General features: G+C 44.8%; 1 pseudogene; it reads right to left on the bottom strand.

The window, feature by feature from the left end:
• Positions 1-612: 612 nt before the first annotated feature.
• On the bottom strand, positions 613-1116 carry LOC133645265 (ubiquitin-conjugating enzyme E2 D3-like; annotated as a pseudogene).
• Positions 1117-15050: the final 13934 nt, after the last annotated feature.

The following is a 15050-nucleotide window of genomic DNA, read 5'->3' as shown; positions in this document are numbered from 1 at the left end:
CTTTTTTTTTTTTTCTTTTTTTTTTTTAAGGTTTAAGTAACTTTATTGAAGGGAAACTAAAAACAGAGCCACAAGTTGATTATCAACCATGGGATTCCAATCAACACTTGGAGGGCTACAAGAAGACAGTGTTTAAGTTAAGGGGGTACAAGCAACACCTCATCTACTGGCTCCTAGAAAACAAACAAAAAAAGCAATAAAAGGCTTCGGAGGGGAACCAAATTCTTCCAACGTATGGGCTTTGAATGTTTGACTTGATGAACATGCATGACATACTACACTCTCAAATACTGTACACAGTGGGTGTGCTCATGTTTACTATGTCATTAACCCTACAGGTGGTCACCAGCCAGTTTCTGTTTGGATCCTTTCTGCCAAATGGACGTCAAACTTTGAACATGGGGAGACTTTGCGGAGTAAGAATCATCCGCGCGCGCCCAAACTCGCCGTTTGCAACTCTACATGAGAAAGACACCCAGAAACTGGCGCGTGCCCTGAGAGGAAAACACTATCTTCTTATTAGCGCACGGGCGGGGTAGGGGAAAAGAGGGCGTATAATGCTGATTAACCAAAAAAAAAAAAAAAAAGTGAAAAAGAAAAAAACATTTCCACAAATTTTCAGTCTGAACCAGAGAAAACGTTTTTCCAGACTGTGCCATCACATTGCATATTTCTGTGTCCATTATTTTGCCAGTTTGGTGTACTTGCAGGTATCTGTTTTGTAGATTCGTGCGATCTCTGGCACTAAGGGGTCATCAGGGTTGGGGTCACATAGGAGTGAGCAAATGGAGAGAAGAACTTTAGAAATGGTAAGTGCTGGAGACCACTGTGATCTGAGAATGTCCAGACAGATACTGCCGTTACTGTTAATATTTGGGTGGCAAATTCTTGTTGTGAACGCCACCTTGGGTGGTTTGAAGGGGTAGTCTGTTGAGAAATGAATATTCAGGAAGAAAACACCCCCCTGATATGGACTGTCACTAGGGCCCATGATTGTGGCTTTCCAGTGAAACATGTCATCACCCACAGGACCAGCGGAGCACTGTGCTGGGGGTCACGAGCCAGGTCATGAAGCTCCTTGTTAATCCTTTTCAAAGCCATCCTATCTTGTAGTTGTGGTTCCTCTCGGTGAAGGCCAGGCGTGCTGTGCCAGGATGCTTACCAGTCACACTCAATTTGACCGTTATTTAAACATAACTCCTAAACCACACGTGAAAAGTGGCTAATAATGCCTGAAATAACGCATGCGTGTGAGTTTTACTCGAAACATATCTAATTTTTAAGACTTGCATACACAAAAAGTAGTTTTTTACTTGTGAACAAGACTCCTAGGTACTTGAACTCCTCCACTTGGGGCAAGATCTCCTCCACAACCTTGAGATGGCACTCCACCCTTTCCCGGGCGAGAACCATGGACTCGGACTTGGAGGTGCTGATTCTCATCCCAGTCGCTTCACACTCGGCTGCGAACCGATCCAATGAGAGCTGAAGATCCTGGCCAGTTGAAGCCATCAGGACCACATCATCTGCAAAAAGCAGAGACCTAATCCTGCATCCACCAAACCGGTTCCCCTCAACGCCATGACTGCGCCTAGAAATTATGTCCATAAAAGTTATGAACAGAATCGGTGACAAAGGGCAGCCTTGGCGGAGTCCAACCCTCACTGGAAAGGGTCCGACTTACTGCCGGCAATGCGGACCAAGCTCTGACACTGATCATACAGACAGTCCGATACCCCATACTCTATGAGCACTCCCCACAGGACTCCCCGGGGGACACGGTCGAATGCCTTCTCCAAGTCCACAAAGCACATGTAGACTGGTTGGGCAAACTCCCATGCACACTCAAGGACCCCGCCGAGAGTATAAAGCTGGTCTAGTATTCCACGACCAGGACGAAAACCATCCTGGATCTGAGGTTCGACTATCCGGCGTAGCCTCCTCTCCAGTACACATGAATAGAATAGGCTGAGGAGTGTGATCCACGATAGTTCGAACACACCCTCCAGTTCCCCTTCTTAAAGACAGAAACCAGCACCCCGGTCTGCCAATCCAGGGGTACCGCCCCCGATGTCCACGCGATGTTGCAGAGTCTTGTCAACCAAGACAGCCCTACAGCATCCAGAGCCTTAAGGAACTCCGGACGGATCTCATCCACCCCCTTTCCACCGAGGAGCGTTTTAACTACCTTGGCAACCTCAGGCCCAGAAATAGGAGAGCCCACCACAGATTCCCCAGGCACTGCTTTCTCATAGGAAGACGTGTCGGTGGGCTTGAGGAGGTCTTCGTACCACCAGGTGTTGTGAATGAATGATTGGTTTTTAACATGTAAAGCGACTTTGGGTACTTAGAAAAGCGCTATATAAATCTCAGGTATTATTATTATTCCCTCCACCGATCCACAACAGCCGCAGTAGAGGTCGCTTGGCCTGTCAGTACCTGTCCGCTGTCTCTGGAGTCCCATGAGCCAAAAGGACCCGATAGGCTCGTTCTTCAGCTTGACGGCATCCCTCACTGCTGGTGTCCACCAGCGGGTTCTAGATTACCGCCACGACAGGCACCAAACACCTTGTGGCCACAGTTCCAATTAGCCAGCTCGACAAGAGAGGCACGGAACATGGTCCACTCAGACTCAATGTCCAGCACCTCTCGTGACATGTTCAAAGTTCTTCCGGAGGTGGGAATTAAAACTCTCTCTAAAAGGACACTCTGCTAGGCGTTCCCAGCAGACCCTCACAATGCGTTTGGGCCTGCTAGGTCTGTCCGGCATCCTCCCCCACTTTTGGAGCCAGCTCACCACCAGTTGGTGATCGGTAGAAAGCTCTGCCCCTCTCTTCACCCGAGTGTCCAAAACATGAGGCCGCAAATCCGATGACACAACTACAAAGGAACTGCGGCCGAGGGTGTCCTGGTGCCAAGTGCACATATGGACACCCTTATGTTTGAACATTGTGTTTGTTATGGACAATCACAAAAGTCCAATAACAAAGCACCACTTGGGTTTGTATCCGGGTGGCCATTTTTTCCAATCACGCCTCTCCAGGTTTCACTGTCGTTGCTAACATGAGCGTTGAAGTCCCCCAGCAGAACAAAGGAATCACCCGAGGGAGCACTCTCCAGTACTCCCACAAGGGAATACAAAAAGAGTGGGTACTCTGAGCTGCTGTTTGGTGCGTAAACACAACCAACAGTCAGGACCCGTCCCCCAACCCGAAGGCGGAGGGAAGCTACCATCTCGTCTACTGGGTTAAAGTCCAACGTGCAGGCTTTGAGCCGGGGGCAACAAGAATTGCCACCCCAGCCTTTCATTGCTTGCAACGCCAGAGTGGAAGAGAGTCCAGCCCCTCTCGAGAGAACAGGTTCCAGAGCCCTTGCTGTGAGTCCAAATATATCTAGCTGGAACTTCTCCACCTCGCTCACCAGCTCAGGCTCCTTCCCTCCCAGCGAGGAGACGTTCCACATCCCAAGAGCTAGCTTATGGGACCACCAAGTGCCCTGCCTTCGGCTGCCGCCCAGCTCAAACTGCACCCAACCTCTATGACCCAGCCCTGTCATACTAAATATGAAAAGATAACTTTTCATATTTAGCAACATGCAACATGCAACATTGAATCGTAGGAGTTTTACCAGAATCAGGTATTTTGGTAAGGTTTACAAATACAAAAATTAGGTTTTACTCATAATGACAGTATAACTGTCACATTCAATATGACAGTTATTTAAACATATCTCCTAAACCACACATGCAAAATGACTAATAATGCCTGGAGAAATGTGTCTTTGTGAGTTTTACTGGAAAAACTATTATTTGTAAGTTTTGTAAAGACACAAGTTAGTTTTTTTTCCTCATGACCGTATAACTGTCATACTAAATAAGAAAGTTATATTAACATAACTCCAAAACAAAACATGCATTATGTCTAAAAATGCCTGTAATATTGTATCCATGTGAGTTTAACTAGAATCAGTTGTTTTTGTAAGGTTTGCAAATACAAAATATGTTTTTTTTTCACTATGACAGTATACCACTCAATCTGACAATTATTTAAACTTAACTCATAAACCACACATGCAAAATGGCTAATATTGCCTGGAGATATGTATCTTGGTGAATTTTACTAGAAAAAAATATATTTTGTAAGGTTAGTTTTTTTACTCAATACTAATGTCATACTAAATCCATCCATCTTCTTCCGCTTATCCAAGGTCGGGTTGCGGGGGCAGCTGCCTAAGCAGAGAAGCCCAGACTTCCCTCTCCCCAGCCTCTTCGTCCAGCTCTTCTCGGGGGATCCCGAGGCGTTCCCAATTTGTCCTGGGTCTTCCCCGTGGCCTCCTGCCGGTCGGACTTGCCCGAAACACCTCCCTAGGGAGGCGTTCTGGTGACATCCTGAGCAGATGTCCGAACCACCTCATCTGGCTCCTCTCAATGTGGAAGAGCAGTGGCTTTTTTCTGAGTTCCTCCCGGATGACAGAGCTTCTCATCCTATCTCTAAGGGAGAGACCTGCCACCCGGCGGAGAAAACTCATTTCGGCCGCTTGTACCTGTGATTGTGTCCTTTCGGTCATAAACCAAAGCTCATGACCATAGGTGAGGATGGAAACGTAGATCGACTGGTAAATTGAGAGCTTTTCCTTCTGGCTCAGCTCCTACTTCACCACAACGGATCGATATAGCGTCCTCATTACTGAAGACGCCGCACCGATCCGCCTGTGGATCTCACGATCCACTCTTCCCTCACTCGTGAACAAAACTCCTAGGTACTTGAACTCCTCCACTTGGGGCAAGTTCGCCTCCCCAACCTGGAGATGGCACTCCACCCTTTCCTGGGCGAGAACCATGGAGGTGCTGATTCTCATCCCAGTCGCTTCAAACTTGGCTGCAAACCGATCCAATGAGAGCTGAAAATCCGGGCCGGTTGAAACCATCAGGACCACATCATCTGCAAAAAGTGGAGACCTAATCCTGCAGCCACCAAACCGGATCCACTCAACGCCATGACTGCGCCTAGAAATTCTGTCCATAAAAGTTATGAACAGAATCGGTGACAACGGCAGCCTTGGCGGAGTCCAACCATCACTGGAAAGGGGTCCGACTTACTGCTGGCAATGCGGATCAAGCTCTGACGCTGATCATACAGGGAGTGACCCGCCACAATCAGATACCCCATACTCTCTGAGCACTCCCCACAGGACTCCCACGGTCAAATGCCTTCTCCAAGTCCTCAAAGCACATGTAGACTGGTTGGGCAAACTCCCATGCCATGCGAGAGTATAAAGCTGGTCTACCGTTCCACGACCAGGACGAAAACCACACTGTTCGTCCTGGATCCGAGGTTCGACTATCCGGCGTAGCCTCCTCTCCAGTACACATGAATAGGCTGAGGAGTGTGATCCACGATAGTTGTAACACACCCTCCAGTTCCCCTTGTTAAAGTTGAGAAACCACCACCCCGGTCTGCCAATCCAGAGGTACCGCCCCTGATGTCCACGCGATGTTGCAGAGTCTTGTCAACTAAGACAGCCTCACAGCATCCAGAGCCTTAAGGAACTCCGTACGGATCTCATCCACCCTTGGCTTTTTAACTACCTTGGCAACCTCAGCCCCAGAAATAGGAGAGCCCACCACAGATTACCCAGGCACTGCTTCCTCATAGGAAGACATGTTGGTGGGATTGAGGAGGTCTTCAAAGTATTCCCTCCACCGATCCACAACAGCCGCAGTAGAGGTCGCTTGGCCTGTCAGTACATGTCCGCTGCCTCTGGAGTCCCATGAGCCAAAAGGACCCGATAGGGTCTTTCTTCAGCTTGATGGCATCCCTCACTGCTGGTGTCCACCAGCGGGTTTTAGATTACCACCACGACAGGCAACAGCTCCAATCAGCCAGGTCGACCAGAGAGGCACGGAACAGGGTCCACTCAGACTCAATGTCCAGCACCTCTCGTGACATGTTCAAAGTTCTTCCGGAGGTGGGAATTGAAACTCTCTCTGACAGGAAACTCTGCTAGGCGTTCCCGGCAGACCTTCACAATGCGTTACGGCCTGCCAGGTCTGTCCGGCATCCTCTCCCACCATCGGAGACAGCCAGGTGATCGGTAGAAAGCTCTGCCCTCTCTTCACCCGAGTGTCCAAAACATGAGGCCGCAAATCCGATGACACAACTACAAAGTCAATCATGGAACTGCGGCCTAGGGTGTCCTGGTGCCAAGTGCACATATGGACACCCTTATGTTTTAACATTGTGTTTGTTATGGACAATCCGTGACGAGCACAAAAGTCCAATAACAAAGTACCACCTGGGTTCAAATCTGGGTGGCCATTTTTTTCCAATCACGCCTCTCCAGGTTTCACTGTCGTTGCTAACATGAGCTTTGAAATCCCCCAGCAGAACGAGGGAATCACTCTCCAGTACTCCCTCAAAGGAATCCAAAAAGAGTGGGTACTCTGAGCTGCTGCTTGGTCCGTAAACACAAGCAACAGTCAAGTCCCGTCCCCCAACCCGAAGGCGGAGGGAAGCTACCATCTCGTCTACTGGGTTAAAGTCCAACGTGCAGGCTTTGAGCCGGGGGGCAACAAGAATTGCCACCCCAGCCTCTCATTGCTTGCAACGCCAGAGTGGAAGAGAGTCCAGCCCCTCTCGAGAGAACAGGTTCCAGAGCCTTTGCTGTGCGTCGAAGTGAGTCCAACTATATCTAGCCGGAACTTCTCCACCAGCTCAGGCTCCTTTCCTCCCAGCGAGGAGACGTTCCACGTCCCATGATCTAGCTTATGGGACCACCAAGTGCCCTGCCTTCGGCTGCCTCCCAGCTCACACTGCACCCGACCTCTATGACCCAACCCATGAGTGGTGAGCACATTGGAGGGGGACCCACGTTGCCTCTTCGAGCGCTCGCCATTGTGGCCCACCTCTGGGCCTGGCTCCACAGGGGAGCCACGGTGACCCGCGTCCGGGCGAGGAAAAATCGAGGTCCTCGATTTGTATTTTTCATAAAGGTCCTTGAGCTGCTCTTTGTCTGATCCCTCACCTAGGACCTGTTTGTCTTGGGAGACCCTACCAGGGGTTATAGAAGCCCCCGGACAACATAGCTTCTAGGATCAGTAGGACAAGCAAACTCCTTTACCATGATAAAGTGGCAGCTCAGAAAGGAGGTTATATAAACATAACTCCAAAACCAAACATGCAATATTTCTAAAAATGCCTGTAATATTGTATCTATGTGAGTTTTACTAGAATCGGTTGGTTTTGTTAGAATTGCAAATACAAAAATTAGGTTATACTCACAATGACAGTGTCACACTCGATATGACAGTCATTTAATTATAACTCCTAAACTACAAGTGAACAAAGGCTAATCCGTGTGAGTTTTACTCGAAACGTATGTTTTTTTAAAGACTTGCAAACACAAAAAGTATTTTTTTACTCAATATGACAGTAATGCTCTTAAAATCCTGAAATAATAAGAAAAAGCAATACAAATGTATTCCAACATAATTCCTAATCAAACATGCAAAATGTCTAAAAATGCCTGTAATGTTGAATCCATGTGAGAATTACTGGAATCAATTGTTTTTGTAAGTTTTGCAAATACAAATGTAGGTTTTACACATAATGACAATATACTGCTAAACTCAATATGACAGTTATTTAAACATAACTTCTAAAGTACACATAAAAAAATGGATAATAATGCCTGAAATAATGCATTCTTGTGAGTTTTACTCGAAACATAAGGCTTGCAAAAGCAAAAAGTACATTTTTACTCAATATGACAGTAATGTTCTTAAAATCCTGAGATAATGCGAAAAAAACAATTGTTGTTTTTGTAAAGTTTGCAAATACAAAATTTAGGTTTTACTCACTATGACAGTATACTTTGAAACATAACTCCAAACCACATGTGACAAAATGGCTAATAATGCCTAAAATAATGCATCCTTGGGAGTTTTATTTAAAACATATGCTTTTTAAAGCTTGCAAACACAAAAAGTAGTTTTTTCCTCAAAATGACAGTAATATTCTTACAATCCTGAGATAATGCGAAAAAAGCAATAAAAAGTATTCCATCATAATTCCTAAACCAAACATGCAAAATGTGTAAAAATGCTAGTCATTTTGAATCCGTGTGAGTTTTACTAGAATCAGTTGTGTTGCTAAGGTTTGCAAATACAAAAATTATGTTTTACTCACTATGACAGTCACACTCAATTTGACAGTTATTTAATTATAACTCCTAAACCACACGTGAAAAATGGCTAATAATGCCTGAAATAATGCATCCTTGTGAGATTTACTCGAAACATGTCATTTTTTTAAGGCTTGCAGACACAAAAAGTAGTTTTTTACTCAATATGACAGTAATGTTCTTAAAATCCTGAGATAATGCGAAAAAAGCAATAAAAATGTATTCCAACATAATTCCTAAATCAAACATGCAAAATGTCTAAAAATGTCTGTAATATTGAATCAATCAATCAATCAATCAATCAATGTTTATTTATATATCCCTAAATCACAAGTGTCTCAAAGGGCTGTACAAGCCACAACGACATCCTCGGTACAGAGCCCACATCAATGTGAGAAGTACTGGAATCAATTTTTTTTTGTAAGGTTTGCAAAGCAAAAATTAGGTTTTCTCACTATGGCAGTAAATTGTCACACTCAATATGACAGTTATTTAAACATAACTCCTAAACTACACGTGAAAAAATGCTAATAATGCCTGAAATAATGCATCCTTGTGAGTTTTACTCGAAACTTCATTTTTTTAAGGCTTGCACACACAAAAAGTAGTTTTTTACTCAATATGACAGTAATGTTCTTAAAATCCTGAGATAATGCGAAAAAAGCAATTGTTGTTTTTGTAAAGTTTGCAAATACAAAATTTAGGTTTTACTCACTATGACAGTATACTGTCACACTCAAATGACAGTTATTGAAACATAACTCCAAACCACACGCGACAAAATGGCTAATAATGCCTAAAATAATGCATCCTTGGGAGTTTTATTTAAAACATATGCTTTTTTAAATCTTGCAAACACAAATAGTAGTTTTTTTACCCAATATGACAGTAATGTTCTTACAATCCTGAGATAATGCTAAAAAAGCAATACAAATATATTCCATCATAATTCCTAAATCAAACATGCAAAATGTCTAAAAATGTCTGTAATATTGAATCCATGTGAGTTTTACTAGAATCAGTTGTGTTTGTAAGGTTTGCAAATACAAAATGTAGGTTTTACTCACTATGACAGTCAGACTCAATTTGACAGTTATTTAAACATAACTCCTAAACCACACGTGAAAAATGGCTAATAATGCCTGAAATAATGCATGCTTGTAAGTTTTATTCTAAACATATGCTTTTTTTAAGGGTTGCAAACACAAAATGTAGTTTTTACTCAATATGACAGTAAGGTTCTTACAATCCTGAGATAATGCGAAAAAAGCAATAAAAATGTATTCCATCATAATTCCTAAACCAAACATGCAAAATTTGTAAAAATGCTTTTAATATTGAATCCATTTGAGTTTTACTAGAATCAGTTGTGTTTGTAAGGTTTGCAATACAAACATTTGGTTTTACTCACTATGACAGTTTGACAGTTATTTAAACAAAACTCCTAAACCACACATGAAAAATGGCTAACAATGCCTGAAATAATGCCTCCTTGTGAGATTCACTCGAAACATGTCATTTTTAAGGCTTGCAGACACAAAAAGTAGTTTTTTACTCAATATGACAGTAATGTTCTTAAAATCCTGAGATAATGCGAAAAAAGCAATAAAAGTGTATTCCAACATAATTCCTAAATCAAACATGCAAAATGTCTAAAAATGTCTGTAATAAAGTGAGAATTACTGGAATCAATTTTTTTAGTAAGGTTTGCAAATGCGAAAATTAGGTTTTCTCACTATGGCAGTAAATTGTCACACTCAATATGACAGTTATTTAAACATAACTCATAAACTACACGTGAAAAAAGGCTAATAATGCCTGAAATATTGCATCCTTGTGAGTTTTACTCAAAGCATCATTTTTTTAAGGCTTGCACACACAAAAAGTATTTTTCTAATCAAAAGACAGTAATGTTCTTAAAATCCTGAGATAATGCGAAAAAAGCAAAAAAAATGTATTCAACATAATTCTTAATTTAAACATGCGAAATGTCTAAAAATGTCTGTAATATTAAATCCATGTGCGAATTACAGTAATCAATAGTTTTTGTTAGGTTTGCAAATACAAACATTTGGTTTTACACATAATGACAATATTACTGCCACACTCAATATAACAGTTCTTTTAACCTAACTGCTTCCAAACCACAGACAGGGACATGTTCAAAGAAGCCGCCACCGAAAATCACCACACATGTGTGGAGGAGTATGCAGAGTCTGTGTCCGCATACATTCAGAAGTGCATGGAGGATGTCATGTGATCAAGAACATCCCCACACGGGCCAACGAGAAACCCTGGATGAACAGTGAGGTACGTGCAATGCTGAAGGCTCGGAACAAGGCTTTCAAGTCTGGCGACATGGTGGCATTAAAATCAGCCAGAGCTAACCTGAACCGTGCCATTAAGGTTGTAAAGCGTGCTCACAGTCAGAAAGTGCAGGACTTCTTCGAGAACCCTACAAACACTAGACGAATGTGGCAGGGCATACAGGTCATCACGGACTATAAAGCTGCCCCCTGTCCTTATCCCTGACAGTATCAGCTTCCTAGATGACCTTAACAACTACTTTGCAAGGTTTGAGGCACTTAACACCACTCCGGCGAAAAAATCCATTCCTCGCCCTGATGAGCAGCGGCTCAACCTGTATATAGCGGATGTCCGGAAAACCCTGAGGAGAGTGAACCCCCGGAAAGCACCGGGACCTGATGACATTCCGGGCAAGGTGCTTAAGGGATGTGCAGACCAGCTGGCTGGGGTTCTCACAGACATCTTCAACATATCGCTGACCCAGGCTGTGGTACCATCATGTTTTAAGACGGTCACAATCATTCCAGTGCCAAAAAAACCAACAATCTCCTCCCTCAATGATTACCGCCCCGTTGCACTCACCCCCATCATAATGAAGTGCTTTGAGAGGCTGGTAAAGGAATATATTGTCTCCAGACTTCCCCCCACATTCGACCCATACCAGTTTGCTTATCGCCCTAACCGCTCCACAGAGGACGCCATCTCCTCTGCACTCCACCTGAGCTTAGAACATCTGGAAGGAAAGGACACACACGTGCGGATGATGTTCCTGGACTTCAGCTCAGCATTCAACACCATCATCCCGCAGCCCTTGGTGAGCAAACTGGCCCCCCTTGGTTTCAGTACCCCCCTTTGCAACTGGCTGCTTGACTTCCTCACAGACAGACCCCAATCCGTGAGAGTGGGCAACAACACCTCCAGTGCCATCTTCTTAGCACCAGCTCCCCCCAGGGCTGCATCCTGAGCCCGCTGCTGTTCACGTTGATGACCCATGACTGTTGCGCCAGGTCCACTACTAACCACATTGTGAAGTATGCGGACGACACGACAGTAGTGGGCCTCATTCGTGACAACAACGACATGGACTACAGGGAGGAGGTGAAACATCTGGTTGACTGGTGCAGAACCAACAACCTGGTCCTGAATGTCAACAAGACCAAGGAGATCATCGTTGACTTCAGGAAGCACCAGTCCAGCCACGCTCCACTCTTCATCAATGGCACAGCGTTGGAGATAGTAAGCAGCACCAAGTTCCTGGGGGTGCAGATAACTGACAATATAATCTGGTCCCTACACACCGGAGCTCTTGTAAAAAGAGCTCAGCAGCGCATGCACTTTTTACGTCGGATAAAAAGAGCCCAGCTCCCTCCCCCCATTCTCACCACATTTTACAGAGGCACTATAGAGAGCCTGCTGACCAACAGCATCTCTGTCTGGACTGCTGGAGCCTGCAGTGCCTCAGACTGGAAGTCTCTGCAGAGAGTGGTGAGGACGGCGGAAAAGATCATCAGGACTCCTCTTCCTCCTATCCAGGAGATCGCAAAAAGCCGCTGCCTGACAAGGGCTCAGAAAATCTGCAAAGACTCCTCCCACCCCCACCAAGGACTGTTTTCACTGCTGGACTCTAGAAAGAGGTTCCGCAGCCTCCGAAGCAGAACCTCCAGGTTCTGTAACAGCTTCTTCCCTCAGGCCATAAGACTCTTGAACGCATCATAATTAAATGATCCCCTCAACTCCCCCCAAAATGGATTAACTCGCTGGAATAAAAAAGACAATATAACATACATCCATAAACGTGGATGCATGTGAAAAAGTGCAATATACTTATCGTACAGTAATCTATTTATTTATTTATCTATATATATTTATTTATTTTATATATATATTTATTTATTATTTATATATATTTATTTATTTATATATGCACCTTATTGCTTTTTTATCCTGCCTACCATTAATGTTTATGTAACGAAATTTCGTTCTTATCTGTGCTGTAAAGTTCAAATTTGAATGACAATAAAAAGGAAGTCTAAGTCTAAGTCTAAGTCTATAACTGTAATACTAAATATGAAAGTTATATAAACATAACTCCAAAACCAAATATGCAATCCGTCTAAAAATGTCTGTAATATTGAATTTATGTGAGGTTACCACATAAGGTTTGTAAGGTTTACAAATACAAAAATTAGGTTTTACTCATAATGACAGTATAACTTCCACATTCAATATGACAGTTATTTAAACATAACTCCTAAACAACACATGCAAAATGGCTAATAATGCCTGGAGAAATGTATCTTTGTGAGTTTTACTGGGAAAAAAAAATTGTAAGGTTTGTAAAGACACAAGTTAGTTTTTTTTACTCAATATGACAGTATAACTGTCATACTAAATATGAAAGTTATATAAACATAACTCCAAAACAAAACATGCATTATGTCTAAAAATGCTTGTAATATTGTATCCATGTGAGTTTTACTAGAATCAGTTGTTTTTGTAAGGTTTGCAAATACAAAATATGGGTTTTTCTCACTATGACAGTACACTATCACACTCAAACTGACAGTTATTTAAACATAACTCCTAAACCACACATGCAAAATGGCTAATAACGCCTGGAGGTGTTTATCTTAGTGAGTTTTACTATACAAATATACATTTTGTAAGGTTTGCAGAGACACAAGTTAGTTTTTTTACTCAATATAACAGTATACTGTCATACTAAATCCATCCATTTTCTTCCGCTTAGCCGAGGTCGGGTTGCGGGGGCAGCAGCATAAGCAGAGAAGCCCAGCCTCTTCGTCCAGCTCTTCTCGGGGGATCCCGAGGCGTTCCTAGGCCAGCCGGGAGACATAGTCTTCCCAATGTGTCCTGGGTCTTCCCCGTGGCCTCCTGCCAGTCAGACTTGCCCTAACACCTCCCTAGGGAGGCGTTCGGGTGGCATCCTGAGCAGATGTCCGAACCACCTCATCCGGCTCCTCTCAATGTGGAAGAGCAGCGGCTTTACTCCGAGTTCCTCCCGGATGACAGAGCTTCTCATCCTATCTCTAAGGGAGAGACCCGCCACCCGGGGGAGGAAACTCATTTCGGCCGCTTGTACCCGTGATCGTGTCTTTTCGGTCATAACCCAAAGCTCATGACCATAGGTGAGAATGGGAACATAGATCGACCGGTAAATTGAGAGCTTTTCCTTCTGGCTCAGCTCCTTCTTCACCACAACGGATCGATATAGTGTCCTCATTACTGAAGACGCCGCATCGATCCGCCTGTGGATCTCACAATCCACTCTTCCCTCACTCGTGAACAAGACTCCTAGGTACCTGAACTCCTCCACTTGGGGCAAGATCTCCTCCCCAACCTGGAGATGGCACTCCACCCTTTCCCGGGCGAGAACCATGGACTCGGACTTGGAAGTGCTGATTTTCATCCCAGTCGCTTCACACTCGGCTGCGAACCGATCCAATGAGAGCTGAAGATCCTGGCCAGTTGAAGCCATCAGGACCACATCATCTGCAAAAAGCAGAGACCTAATCCTGCAGCCACCAAACCAGATCCCCTCAACGCCATGACTGCGCCTAGAAATTATGTCCATAAAAGTTATGAACAGAATCGGTGACAAAGGGCAGCCTTGGCGGAGTCCAACCCTCAATGGAAAGGGTCCGACTTACTGCCGGCAATGCGGACCAAGCTCTGACACTGATCATACAGGGAGCGATCCGTCACAATCAGACAGTCCGATACCCCATACTCTCTGAGCACTCCCCACACGGTCGAATGCCTTCTCCAAGTCCACAAAGCACATCTAGACTGGTTGGGCAAACTCCCATGCACACTCAAGGACCCTGCCGAGAGTATAAGGCTGGTCTAGTGTTCCACGACCAGGACGAAAACCACACTGTTCGTCCTGGATCCGAGGTTCGACTATCCGGCTTAGCCTCCTCTCCAGTACACATGAATAGAATAGTTGATCCACGATAGTTGGAACATACCCTCCAGTTCCCCTTCTTAAAGACAGAAACCACCACCCCGGTCTGCCAATCCAGAGGTACCGCCCCCGATGTCCACGCGATGTTGCAGAGTCTTGTCAACCAAGACAGCCCTACAGCATCCAGAGCCTTAAAGAACTCCGGACGGATTTCATCCACCCCCGGGGCCTTGCCACCGAGGAGCTTTTTAACTACCTTGGCAACCTCAGCCCCAGAAATAGGAGAGCCTACCACAGATTCCCCAGGCACTGCTTCTTCATAGGAAGACGTGTTAGTGGGCCTGAGGAGATCTTCGAAGTATTCCCTCCACCGATCCACAACAGCCGCAGTAGAGGTCGCTTGGCCTGTCAGTACCTGTCCGCTGCCTCTGGAGTCCCATGAGCCAAAAGGACCCGATAGGCTCTTTCTTCAGCGTGACGGCATCCCTCACTGCTGGTGTCCACCAGCGGGTTCTAGATTACCGCCACGACAGGCACCAAACACCTTGCGGCCACAGTTCCAATCAGCCGGCTCGACAAGAGAGGCACGGAACATGGTCCACTCAGACTCAATGTCCAGCACCTCTCGTGACATGTT

The sequence above is a fragment of the Entelurus aequoreus genome, unplaced genomic scaffold (genome assembly GCF_033978785.1).
Source record: "Entelurus aequoreus isolate RoL-2023_Sb unplaced genomic scaffold, RoL_Eaeq_v1.1 HiC_scaffold_29, whole genome shotgun sequence".
Lineage (NCBI taxonomy): Eukaryota > Metazoa > Chordata > Actinopteri > Syngnathiformes > Syngnathidae > Entelurus > Entelurus aequoreus.
The sequence above is the reverse complement of the archived record's forward strand: the minus strand, read 5'-3'. Positions and strand labels throughout refer to the sequence as shown.